The sequence below is a fragment of the Diospyros lotus genome, chromosome 11 (assembly GCF_014633365.1).
Source record: "Diospyros lotus cultivar Yz01 chromosome 11, ASM1463336v1, whole genome shotgun sequence".
NCBI classification, from domain to species: Eukaryota; Viridiplantae; Streptophyta; class Magnoliopsida; order Ericales; family Ebenaceae; genus Diospyros; species Diospyros lotus.
This window is the reverse complement of record NC_068348.1, coordinates 11,695,833-11,709,512: the sequence shown is the minus strand read 5'-3', so window position 1 is coordinate 11,709,512 and position 13,680 is coordinate 11,695,833.

Genomic DNA, 13,680 nt, shown 5'->3' with positions numbered 1-13,680 from the left:
AGACAATATATATAGTTCTTAAACATGAAATTATCAAGAAATGAATATAAACATGCCTGAAAATACAGTATAAATAATATTAAGATTAAAATGCAATTATGTTCACTAATATTGCGAAAACAAAAATGATAAATACTGAACAAAAACATAAATTAAAATTAATTGTGGCTTCTTGCCTTCTTCTTTTCTCTTCTCCCTCTATTTATAGGCGATCCTTTGCCTCTCTTCATTGGCTGGCCGTCCCTCATTGCGTTTGAGACACTCCATTTTCCATAACTCTTGCAGGTCGTGGAGATTGCGTGCAATGGCTTCCAAAATTTGCAGAGGCGGCCATTGCGTGTAAATCCTTCTAACCCTTGCAGGAAATGGCATGAAGTATGGAGATGGCTGGTTGCCATCACTCACGTGCACACACAGCATGTCTACATACATATATATAATATAGTTATATATTGTATTATATAAATTAAAAAATTATATATTTAAATCTCATTTTTAATCCTAAATTTATTAGAATAATTCTCTAATTGTAATAATATCCACAAACATTGAATTAATTGGCATTACGATACCGAAAATGCAAAATTAATAACCTGAAACTTAGTTAAAAAGGACGATTTCGCCCCAGTATCCTTACCGGGCTATCATTTTATCTCAAAACCACTAAAGGGTTGATCCTTATGAAAAACCTGAGCCCCCCTAGGGTTTCGTTGATTTTTCGGGAGTCTTCTACCCCGATTCGGTTTTACAGCCTAAATGGCAGCTGTATTTTAGTTATACCGAAAACTGTTCCCGATGCAATTTCTTTCGATACCATAAATCCTATCTCAGAACGCTTATTGAAACCATATTATTTTCTTTAGACAATTTCACTCCGAGGCATTCCCTGCAGTCGATTCGGTATGTATAACTGCTATTAAGCCAATTTTCGGTATTCTAAACTCATCGAAATTATGTGGCAACTTTATACGAACATGGAGTATTACATTCTCCTCTCCTTACAAAAATTTCATCCTCGAAATTTGTCACATATCCTAAATCTCAAAATTAGAACTCTTGGCTGATCACACTTATTAGTTCCTAGATAAGTACACTTGTCAACCATGCATACCTTTCAAATCATAACTGCATAACTCGGTTCTTGGCCACGAATCTTAACCTGAACTCCTATCCAAGTCGGTACACATATCATCGTAATGCGCCTGCAACTCTTATATCATCAATTTTTAATTTGCTTTTCACTAAGTTATCCAATTGATATCCTTGATCTTGACACCTCTCTAATTTTGATTCCTTACGATGTCATTTATCTTGAACTAATCGATCATGCTTTGATAATCTTAACACAAGAGTCCCTGACCTCGATACATTAAATGAATCTTCGAAGAAATATTCTTATGTCATCAAACTATTTCACGTATCCTTGGATCCTTAAACATTACATATCTTGTCATCACTAGGTTGTTTTATAGGCTTCCAGATTGCCACAACAAGTCAGTGGTCCTACCACATCACCTTAGTTATCACATATCCTCGAAACTATCTATGCCTCACTTTAGGTCATCTCAAACTTAATCATTGCTTGATCTTTACTCGAGCCAACCTATTTGAGGTTTTTTTATAACTGTTGTTTCCTCATTCTCGTAGGTATTCATGACCTGATAAGACCTCAAGTTTCCGATAATTGACCACAATCATCTTTTAATCATGTCGTATAACTATCTTATCTAATTAATTGATTATGTCTCCAATTCTTCGTTTCGTAATCGAACTTTTAATATCAATTGAAACTTAACGTTATCTTCCAATCTAGCAACACTAATATTTATTCATCCATACCCATAACTCAAATAAGTCCTCGTACTTTTCAAAGTGACCCTCAAATAACGTTTTATATCATCAGATTAATCATTTGATCCTCAAATTTGTTTGAATTAATCCTCAAGTGATAACATTTCATATCAATTGACTCTAAATATGCTCGATCCTTTTCGAAGCTACTTACTTAGGTTACCGATATTTCCTCGGACTAATCTTCTCCCAAGACTTTCGATTTGTCTCCCGAAATCTATCAGGACATTCGACTTTTCGGGACTTCATAAACTTACGGTGCTTACGACAATCAACTTTGATCTCATGTTTCCGACACGGAGCCTCATGCTCTCATCATTTCTTTCTTGATTTGCTCACAACCTAGGAACCCAATCTTAACATCTATTGTGATGTTCCCTAACATTATGCTCAATGTTCCTTACATGTCTCCTTAGCTGAGGAGTACACCAATAGACACAATTACCACATGACTTCAATGCAGATGGTACTTTGATCAAACCATTAAATCATGACTCCATCGCTGATTCCTGAAATGCCTTATTCCCTTATCGATCATCGAAATATCTCAGCCTCTTACAGCTGCTTTATAATTAATCAAATTCAAGGTAAAGATATCGATTATCACCTCTTTCAAACCCTGATAATTTATGTCCTCAATTAAGCCACTTATAGCTAAGTATTTAATAACCTCAAGCTATTATTGGAAATCATCATTAAGAAGTAATCGATAAATCTTCTGAGAATATCCAGTGTTTCCCTTTTTTTCTTACGGCTTTTCACTGACCGTAAGTGCCTGTATCATATCTTAGTAGGCTCCTCATAACTTACTGACATCACTTCAATGATCACCCAGCTATACATCTCCTAATTTGCCTACTAGGCTACTAACCGTCTAGCCATACGAGAGTTTCATTCTCCAAAATCTAAAATCTCAAATTTCTTAATCGATCTAGGTTTGCAGCTCTTCTTATTACAACCCATTATCCTGGCATAACTGCCATCACTTGATTCTCTCAATCACATCTAAGATTCGCACAATCTTCCAGATGACAATCCATAATTCTCCTTGGATTTCTTCTTGCAAACTCTAAAGTTTCCTTAGATCCTCAATCATTTTTTTTTTCAAGAAATTCCTCAAAAGTCTCAAACTGATTTGTCTCCGAAAATCTCAAATCGGATCACAATATCTGGTTCCAATTATCTTCCGTGAATTCTATCCACCATTCATCATAGTGCTTCCGAGTTCTCCACCGACAACTTTACCTGATTCCGCAAGCCTATTTGGCATACTAAATCGTAGTCACAACCTCTATTGACTAGGTCTCCTTATCTTTCCATTAGAGTTGATACGACCTATTAAGCAATCTCTTTCATTTTTTTTCCGGTACCCGAACTCTACTTGAACCGAAGCTATTATCTCATGATCCTATTGCCCTACTAAATACCGATGTGTTCTATCTCTCGTGTCTTGCATTGTTCGTCATGTCACCTACTTCCAAAATGACCGCGAACCCTGATACAATTCTTTAAATAAGACACTCAATCCATACTCAATCCATTTCAATTCGGGTTGATTCCCTGGGCTTTTGGCCTCTTTCAACCTTAGCTAGTGTCACACCTCGCACCCTAGACCATTGGGACTTAGATCCATACAAGATATAGACCTTACTAGCTGTCCCAAATCTTCAGCACCTGATTGTCTCCTAGGTAGTCTGCTATGATGCTTCGATCGACAGGCTTCTCATACCCTATCGCAAGCCATCTATCAACCATCTGCACGTGGGTCCCCAGACCCAGATTTGTCACTGCGAACACCGAAGCAGTAGTGCCATCACGCTGCTAGAGTTCCTTATCCCATCTCTACGAGTAACAACGATTGTACCACCATTACCTCATCAATTGGCGCAACTCTTACGCCATCATTTGGCCATCTTCGGCATTTTGCTTGACCCAATTCATTGGATCCTTGATCTTTACATATTATTTCTGAGATATTAAATGATCCTTGAAAAGTATTTATCATTTGATCCTAACTCGTTAGCTAAGCCATGTTACATCAGACTAATCATCTATGATTCGATCATCCACAGTTATCCTATCTCTCATTGTACGAATTCTGACTAATGACATTAAATCAACAGTCTCTAAATCTCTCAAATCCATAATTATGGTTACTGAGTCAACCTTACACCCGAATCATATCATCTAATCCTAACTTCCATAGCTAGATCATTGTACTAGTTTCTATCAGGCTTTTATTATTCACTGAGAATAGTAATCGTATACTGGAATAGTGTCTAAACGTGAATAGTACACCAGGTAAGTTCCCAAGAAAGAGAGGTGGGTCACAAATGGACACACTTAAATACCAAGTCTTTCCTTAGCCAGAACTTTCCTAGACATGCACTTCCACTACACAACACTTAAATCCAATAACCTCTAAGCCTTCAATCGACAATCTCCGAATCTCCAAATAATGATTAACTACGATATCAACTACATCTGAGTCACTTAGGGCTTCCAATAATCTTAAGCTCTGATACCAACTGTAACACCCCACTTTCCCGGGCGCGTTATGACTTGGGACAATTATGGGACAATAATTTTTTTCTTTCAAACACTAAACTAAACCGCATCATTCCTTGAATCCGTCCTAGAATTTCCATACATTTTATCTCGAAAGATAATCATTATACACATCAAATGCGAAAGCAAAGATCGAAACCTGATATCTTAACATTAATTATAAATAATTCTTACATCTTCAACATTCCTCAAAACGTTCAGAATCTAAAGTAGCAGAACTTAAATACAGGGGCTACGAAACATACATTCTATTCTTCATGCACTCTGATAAGTGCCATTTCATGCCTCATTTATCCTCGTATCTACTATAATCTCCACCTGGAACATTTGAATATTCTAGGGGAAAGCCCAAATTAGATGATAAATCATCTAAATAAGGGTACATAATGATATGTCATGTGTGTATGCAATGTCTTTCATCGTAGGTGTCAACTGCACCCCTCATGCTACCTACCATTTTTGCCGCTACCTCTTTCGAAGCCGGGGTGTATGGGTGCACCCTTGGTAAAGTAGCGGTGCCAGTTCGTACTCCCTACGGCCTCAAATACGTGTGATCAATGATATCAACGTGTATTTATGCATTTCATAATCATGTCATGGATGCAGTCTACGTGTTGAGTACATATCACAGTATGTCAATATGATGAAAGCATTCCCAAGGATCAGGTTTCTTAAACATAAATCACTTACAACCAAACATTTTTCGTAAAACTAACTTTAATTAGGAAGTACCACTTACCTTCTCAAGCTTATCGGGTTACCTCGATATCCATGCCTTGCCTCGTGCATCGCCTCGATTTGCATGCCAACCTCAAAACTTGCACCAATCACTTCAACTTAAACCTCAAAGCATCTTAATCACCATAGGTATTTAAATAAATATTAAAATCTATTTTTCCATAATTTTTGGCATTTTCTTTAATTTTCTTTCTATTTCTTCCTAATTTTCCTCAATAAATCTAAATTAAATATTTCTAAAATATTTTCTCAAATATTCTTCTACGAAAATTCATAAAATAATATTCTTGAATTTCTAGAATTTTTTAAGAAAATTTACTTACCTTAACTTAGCTTTCTCGGCTTTCTCGGTATGCATGCCCTGATCTCGAAACGCGTGCTCGAACTATTTTCTCGCCCAAAATATCTGAAATATCACTGAAACATAATTTTCTATTTTCCATAATTTTTCTAGAATTTTCTCTATTTTTTTTCTATTTTTCTCCATTTCTTTTATTTTCTTTCTTTTTCTTTTCTTTTTCTTTTCCTCTCATTCTTCTTCTTCCTCCTCCTTCTTCCTCCCGCCTCCCCTGCATCCTGCAACTCCTTTCTTCTTCATTCTTTCTTTCTTCTTTCTTTATTTCTTCTTCTTCTTCTTCTTCTTCTTCTTCTTCTTTCTCCCCTGCACTTGCCCGAACCAGCCTTGCGTGCTGCCATGGATGAAACCAGCCAACCCAGGCCACCTTCGTCCGTCCCTGTTGCCACCGTTTGAGCCTCTGGCCACCTCCGCGTCACCCGCCATCATCGCGCTGCGCCGCTCGGCCTCCCTACTCGACGCGAAACTACCATGTTCGCAGCCATGACTGCTGCAACAGGAGCTTCGCGGCTGCCATGGCCATGCCTCCACCTCCCTTCCAGCTCTCTCTCTCTCTCTCTCTCCCCCTTACTTCTCTCGGATTACCCAGCCCAACTCTCTCTCCCTTGCATCTCTCGGCCCTCGCTCTCTCTCTCGGCCGCAGCTTCTATTTCCATTTCTTGCCTTCCTCTTTTCTCTTCTCCCTCTATTTATAGGCGATCCTCTGCCTCTCCTCATTGGCTGGCCGTCCCTCATTGCGTCTGAGACACTCCATTTTGAATAACTCTTGCAGGTCGTGGAGATTGCGTGCAATGGCTTCCAAAATTTGCAAAGGCGGCCATTGCGTGTAAATCCTTCTAAAACTTGTAGGAAATGGCATAAAGTATGGAGATGGCTGGCTGCCATCACTCACATGCACACACAGCACGTCTGCATACATATATATAATATAGTTATATATTGTATTATATAAATTAAAAAATTATATATTTAAATCTCATTTTAATCCTAAATTTATTAGAATAATTCTCTAATTGTAATAATATCCACAAACACTGAATTAATTGGCATTACGATACTGAAAATACAAAATTAATAACCTAAAACTTAGTTAAAAAGGACGATTTCGCCCCAGTATCCTTACTGGGCTATCGTTTTATCTCAAAACCACTGAAGGGTTGATCCTTACGAAAAACCTGAGCCCCCCTAGGGTTTCGCTGATTTTTTGGGAGTCTTCTACCCCGATTCGGTTTTACAGCCTAAATGGCAGTTGTATTTTAGTTATACCGAAAACTGTTCCCGATGCAATTTCTTTCGATACTATAAATCCTATCTCGAAATGCTTATCGAAACCATATTATTTTCTTTATAAAATTTCACTCCGAGGCATTCCCTGCAGTCAATTCGGTATGTATAACTGCTATTAAGCCAATTTTCGGTATTCTAAACTCATCGAAATTATGTGACAACTTTATACGAACATGGGGTATTACAATGAGTATGCAATATGGTATGAAATTTTTAAATTTTGGCATCTCATGAAAAAGGTTTTTTATGTATATGGCATGTGTTCAAAAATCTTTTATGATGTTAATCATGTCATCTTAAGGAGGAGCTATCTCTAGTTTTTTAAAACTATCTTTACTTTGTAGTGCTATCTCCAACTCAATCCTTCTCTAGTGTTTAAAACTATCTTTTCTTGGTAGTATTATCTCAAACTCAACTCTATTGAAAAGATTTTGTTTTAAGGGGGAGATGATTTATTTTAAGCTATGTGAAATCGTTTGAAATATAGTATGTTTTGCTTAAAAGCAAAGTTTTTTAAACTATCGTTGGGGGAGAGTTAAAAAGGGGAGAAAAATTATTTTTTGGTTTAACAAGGAGATTATTTTTCTTAAAGATACACCTTTTTGATTGTTGACAAAAATGGGGAGAGAGATATGTTAAATCAAAAGCGTTTAGAAAAAGGGAGAGAGATATATCATTTTAGGGAAAGAGATATGTGAAATTGATTTAAGGTTTTGTCATCATCAAAAAGGGGGAGATTGTTGTTGTACTTTTGTACAATAGTTTTAATGATGAAAAACATATATTGGTTTAACCCCTAAATCATGAGTCAAGTATGTGGTTTTCAATATATATCAATTTCAATATCAAGTTTCACTTTGTGAAAATGAAAACCCTGTTTTGACTAAGTCTGGAAGGTTAGCACCTTATAAGGAGAAGTATAAGATAATGTTTTCTTATTAGAAAACTAACTCCCGGTATTTTGATATCGAAAATTCATTAGTGCTAAAACGATTTTTAATGAATTTTTCATTAAATAGAAAGTATATATTTTGGAGGTGATATTATTGTTAAAACTTGAGTTTGTACTAAAACCCAAAATCTACTTTCTTATTGATTTGGATTTTGATTTTTAGAGTATTTTTATTGAATCCAAATAGGGGGTACTTCGTTATTTACATTTATGTATAAAGGTAAATGGAATGTAAAATATAAATAAAATAAAATGAGGACATTTACTTAAACTAAAGAAATGTAAATAAGCTGTGATGTATACATGCTGTGGATTGTTCTTTAATGCAAATGTTTCTAAATATCTGTCATGTTTTCATGCATGTTTCGAAACCCCTTTAAAATGGTTTTCAATGTTTTCAATGTATGCTATTTCGAAACATCTCTGTTATGCATGTGTTTTCAATTCAGGTTTTGAACCATGTTTCGAAACCTATATGTCTATGTTTCGAAACCTCATTTTCAGATAGGTATGTTTCTAAACCTATCATGTCATGTTTCGAAACCTCTGACATTTTGTCAGTAGATCATTTAAAAACTAAGATGCATGTATGCTGCATTTTTGTATGCTTCTCACATCATTTTATTAATGCATTCTCCATGGTATGAGGTTCAAATTTGAATTTGAATGTGAGTGCTTTTAAAATATTCAAAGTGGGCATAAGTGTTTGTCTCCCACTTGTTTGCTGTCTCTAAGTGCTTTGTCCAGCTGTAAGCGTGTATGTTTCGAAACCTGTTGTCTATGTTTCGAAACCTTAGTCTATTTATGTGATGTTTTGAAACACACTTTGTATGTTTTGAAACCTACTTTCCTGTCTTGTCTCTAACGGCTATAAACGGCCAATTTTCTATATCTTGGTATAAATAGCAAGTATTTGAAGACAAGAAGAGATTGATAGAAATTGATTAAGCAAGAACAAGATACAAGAAGTGAGCACACACTAGAGACACACACACAAGCACAAATAATCTAAAGTCGTTTGACAAGCTTTCAAAGAAGATCCATTCATTCATAGATGTGCATTGTGGTGTGAAAGTGAGAAGGAGAAGCAAGCTGAAACAAGAAGTTATATCCTCTCTAACTCTCCTCATCTCAAGCTGGTACAAAGGTTTGTACATCCTCCGGTAAGGCATTTGTTGCTCTTTGGGCTGTAAAGATAAACTTCATTTATCTTGATTATTGTAAGGTTTGAGTTTAGCCTAAAAACTCATTTGATGTAAAGGTTTGAGTTGAGCCTAAAACTCATTGTGTCGATGGTTCCAGTTTAGCCTTAAAACTCACTTGGTGTAAGGTTTGAGTTGAGCCTAAAACTCACTTGTTGCTAGGTTTGAGTTGAGCCCGTAAAAACTCACTTTGTAAGGTTTTGGGGTGAATCGTGGTAAAACCCCTGTTGTGGTGATCACTAGTAAAAAGTGATTGGGATTGCAAATCCTTCAAGTGGGTAAGCTTGAAGGTAGTGGAGTAGGCGGGTGCCGAACCACTATATATCTTATGTGCAATTGTTCTTTAGCTTTTGCTTACCATTATTGCCTATTACACATGTTATCATAAGATTTGTTATCAAAGGCTAAAATAGTTTTCTTGAGCATAAACTTATTCATATACATAGAAAACCTATCTTTGATATACAAACATCTCTGGTATACTCTTACTTATGTAAATCATCTTTTCCAAAGATCATTAGTTTGAAATACGAGGTAAAAGATTTCAAATCAAGCAAAACAGAGAAGTGTATTTCTAAACATATATAGTGGGTTTCGAAACCTACTTAGTAGAAAGTCTTATTTCGAAACATATCCCATATATTTTGAAACATAGTGTTTTGCCATCAATCAAAGTTTTAAAGTATCAAAAATTTACCTAATCCCAATTCACCCCCCTCTTAGGATATATTTGCCATCATTAGGAACCAACACATATATATAATATTCTATAATAATATTTATAATAAAAGTAAAAAATAGAGTCAAAAGCCCATTTTTCCTCCAATGTTCTTGTCTTCTTCTTATTAGATGTTATGTCTGTGTGCGTCCTTGTCCCTCTCGTATTCTTCTTGTTTTGTCTATTTACGTGGTCCCTCTTGGCTCTCTTCTTCTTCTTCTTTTTGTTCTGTCAATAGCACATAGCAATAGGCAGTAAGCACTGACAATTGATTCGCTTTGCAAAAGAAAGAGAAAATAGAAAGTAATTTGATTATATATATATATATATTGATGCACTGGATATTTACATATCTCTTGAACTCTTCTTTCATGTTGTTTTGTTAATTTGCTTTGCAAATTTCAATTCGAATATCAAATCTAACTAGATTCTATTGTTCTTTGCTCAATTACATTTGAATTTGTTATTATATTGATTTTTGGACCGTCTAGGGCCCAAAACTGGTCCTCATTCTAGACCCAGTCTTGGCCCAGCGTTAGCCTACCACGACATCATTGCGACTCTTATTGGATGTCCGCACGGCCATCTCAGATCCCATCCTCATTAATGATAGATCCCATCCACATTAATGAGGGTCCCATCGCCACCATGCTACCACCTGGGAACCTCCACCGGTGCCAGACAGCTAGTTTCATCACCTGCAAATGCATGATTCATGCATGTAGGAGGACATCTTCTCTTTTTATATCAACCAGCTCTCTTTAGAGCCAAGGTATGTTCCGATCTTTGACCTACTAATACACTATCTCCTTTACTCTCTTACTCACTCAACCGTTGGAGTGCTTGCAGGTGCTAGCCACCCCCTGGACGGACCCGTCGCCGGAGCCCGCGCCCCGCCTCCAATCGTTATATTTTGGTCAAGAAGGAACAATTTTCATATTTAAATTGATTTATTATGTCTACTAAAAATATTTATCTGAAAATGAAAAAATGAAAAAAAAAAAAAACTCAAGAGTTTATTCTATCTCAAGTAGGAGCGTTGGATAAGTTTGTTACTAAGAACATTAGTAATACAATAGTAAATGAAGACTGTGATAATTTGATAGATAAAGAGATTCCAAATGACATGCGAGAACAACATGAATTATGAGATGTTGAAAATAGAAATGAGCAAGAACGTAAAAATTTTGATACAGAATGCTCAACTTGCCCTTTGGACGTAACTGATCCAAAAAATTAGAAAAATATTAATCAAAATTTATAGACTTGTTGGTAGAAAAAAGAAAGTCCTATAAGAGGTAATGTGGTTGATTTTCCTAAATATTCAAAAAATAGGCATTTCTCCTTTACATATTACACTCGTCATTTATCAAATGGTGAGAAGAGTGATAGAAAATGGTTGAACTACCCTGTTTCATTAGATAAAGTATTTTTCTTTTGTTGTAAGTTATTTAAACAAGAATGAAACAATATTCAATTAGTTAATGAAGGGACAAATGATTGAAAAAATCTTAGTTCTAAACTGAAAAACCATTAAACGAGTAGTGAGTAGTGAGTAGTGAGCATATGGATAACATGAGAAAATTGATTGAATTATAAAGACGATTACAAAAGAATTTAACAATTGATAAAGCTGTATAAGATCAAATCAACAAAGATATAAAACACTGGAGATAAGTTTTTGCAAGAATAGTTTCAATTGTTAACTTTCTTAGTAAGAATAATTTGACATTTCATGCAAGTAGTGAAAAATTATATGAAGAAGATAATGAGAATTTTCTAGGTTTGATTGAAATGATTGTTGAGTTTGATCTAATTATGAAAGAACACGTTTGGCATATTCAAGAAAAGGAAATTCACTATCATTATCTGAGTCGCAAAATTCAAAATGAATTCATACTCATATGAGCAGGTGAGATCAAAAGTGCAATCATTAAAACAATTAAAGAAGCAAAATATTTTTCAATGATACTTGACTGTACACCTGATATAAGTCATAAAGAACAAATGTCTCTAATCATACAATATGTAAATGTCTTAGCAAGTCTAGTTAAGGTAGAAGAGTTTTTTTTAGGATTTCTTAAGGTAGACGATACCTGAGGGCAAGGACTATTTGAGGAATTGATAAATGCTCTACAAACACTTGAAGTTGATATTGGTGACTTAAGAGGTCAAAGTTATGATAATGGTTCTAATATAAAAGAAAAACATAAAGGTGTGCAGAAAAGAGTATAAGAAATAAATCCAAAGGCTTTTACACCTCGTGTAGTTGTCATAGTCTTTACCTTGCATATGTGATATGGCAAATTCACGCATAAAGGCTAAATCTTTTTTTTGGAATTGTGCAATGTTATATATATTGTTTTCATCTTCAATAAAGCGATGGAAAGTTTTGGAAGATAATGTGGAAGGCTTGACACTTAAGCCACTATCACAAACTCGTTGAGAAAGTCGAATTGAAAGTATTAAAGCAATAAGATTTCAAACTCCAGAAATAAAAGTTGTTTTAACTCATGTGATGGAACCATGTGATGACCCTAAGACATTTTGAGATGCTAAAAGTCTATTACATGACATTATGGATTTTGAGTTCTTGTTTGGCATGGTTATTTGGCATAATATATTGTTTGCTATTAATAGAATAAACAAAATGTTACAAAGTAATGATATGATCATTGATGTTACTATAAGTCACTTGAAAGTATTCATTTCTTTTTTTGAAACCCATAGAGAAACTAGATTTGAATCTGACATGGTTATTGCTAAAGAAATTGCTACTCAAATAGAAATTGAAGCTACTTTTCAAGAAAAACGTATTATTCGTAGAAAGAAACAATTTGATGAAAATGTCAATGATGAGATGACACATTCAACTGAAGAATCTTTTAGAGTTGATTATTTCTTATATATGGTTGATCAAGCTTTTTCTTCGCTTAAGCGTAGGTTTGAATAACTTCAGGAATATGAAAATATTTTTAGATTTCTATTTGATTTAAAAAAATTATATTCTACAGATGATGATTGTTTGAAGAGATCACGTAATAAGCTAGAAGAATTTTTGAGGTACAAAACGGATTCAAATATTGATGGACAATAGTTATTCTTTGAGTTGAAAATTGTGAGATGTTAGCCAAAAAAGACCAAGAAGACAATTGAAGTGTTAGACTACATGAAGACAATGGATTGTTATTTTTTGAATATGTGGATCGCGTATAGAATACTTCTGACCATGCCGGTTATAGTTGTCTTTGCAGAACAAAATTTCTCGAAGTTGAAAAAATCTTACCTTCGGTCAACAATGTCACAAAAAGGGTTAAATGGATTGACGATTCTGTTTATTGAAAAACATATGTTGGAACAAATTGATTGTAATAGTTTAATTATTGATTTTTCATCTAAAAATACTAAAAGAGTAAATTTAAAGTGAAATATTGTGAATTTTAAACTATTATTGTGGTAATTTTAAATGTTTTTATATAGTAAATTTTTTTTATTCATATTTGTTATATGTAATTGTATTTTTAAATGTAGATAATCTCATAAAAAAATTCGTTTAGGGCCCCTAAAATCTCAATGCCGGCCCTGAGCAGGTAAGTGGGGCCTATGTATGCGCTTTTCATGGAAGAAAGGTGGCTGAAATGGTAGGCATGCGGCTGAGGCCCACTCATCTTTGCAGGAGCAAGGTTGTACGACCTTTTAGGTGGAGGTTAAGGCTTCTGGGTGAAGCTATATGCGGGAGGAAGGCCATGCGGCTGTGCGACACCTAAAGAAATCCATGCCGGGGTCGATGCCAGTTGCTTTCTTCCTTTTTTTGTTTTACTCCCACACCCTCTAGCTTAATTAATTATATACATATCGAAAGACGACAAGGTCCAAGGTTAAAAACCAATCATCAATGCAAAGATTCACATGTTTTAAAACCTTTTTAAAATGAAAAACTAATACATCACATCGCACAACAAAAGCAAAAACAATCATTGTAAGACTCAGTATTCATCATCCATATGTA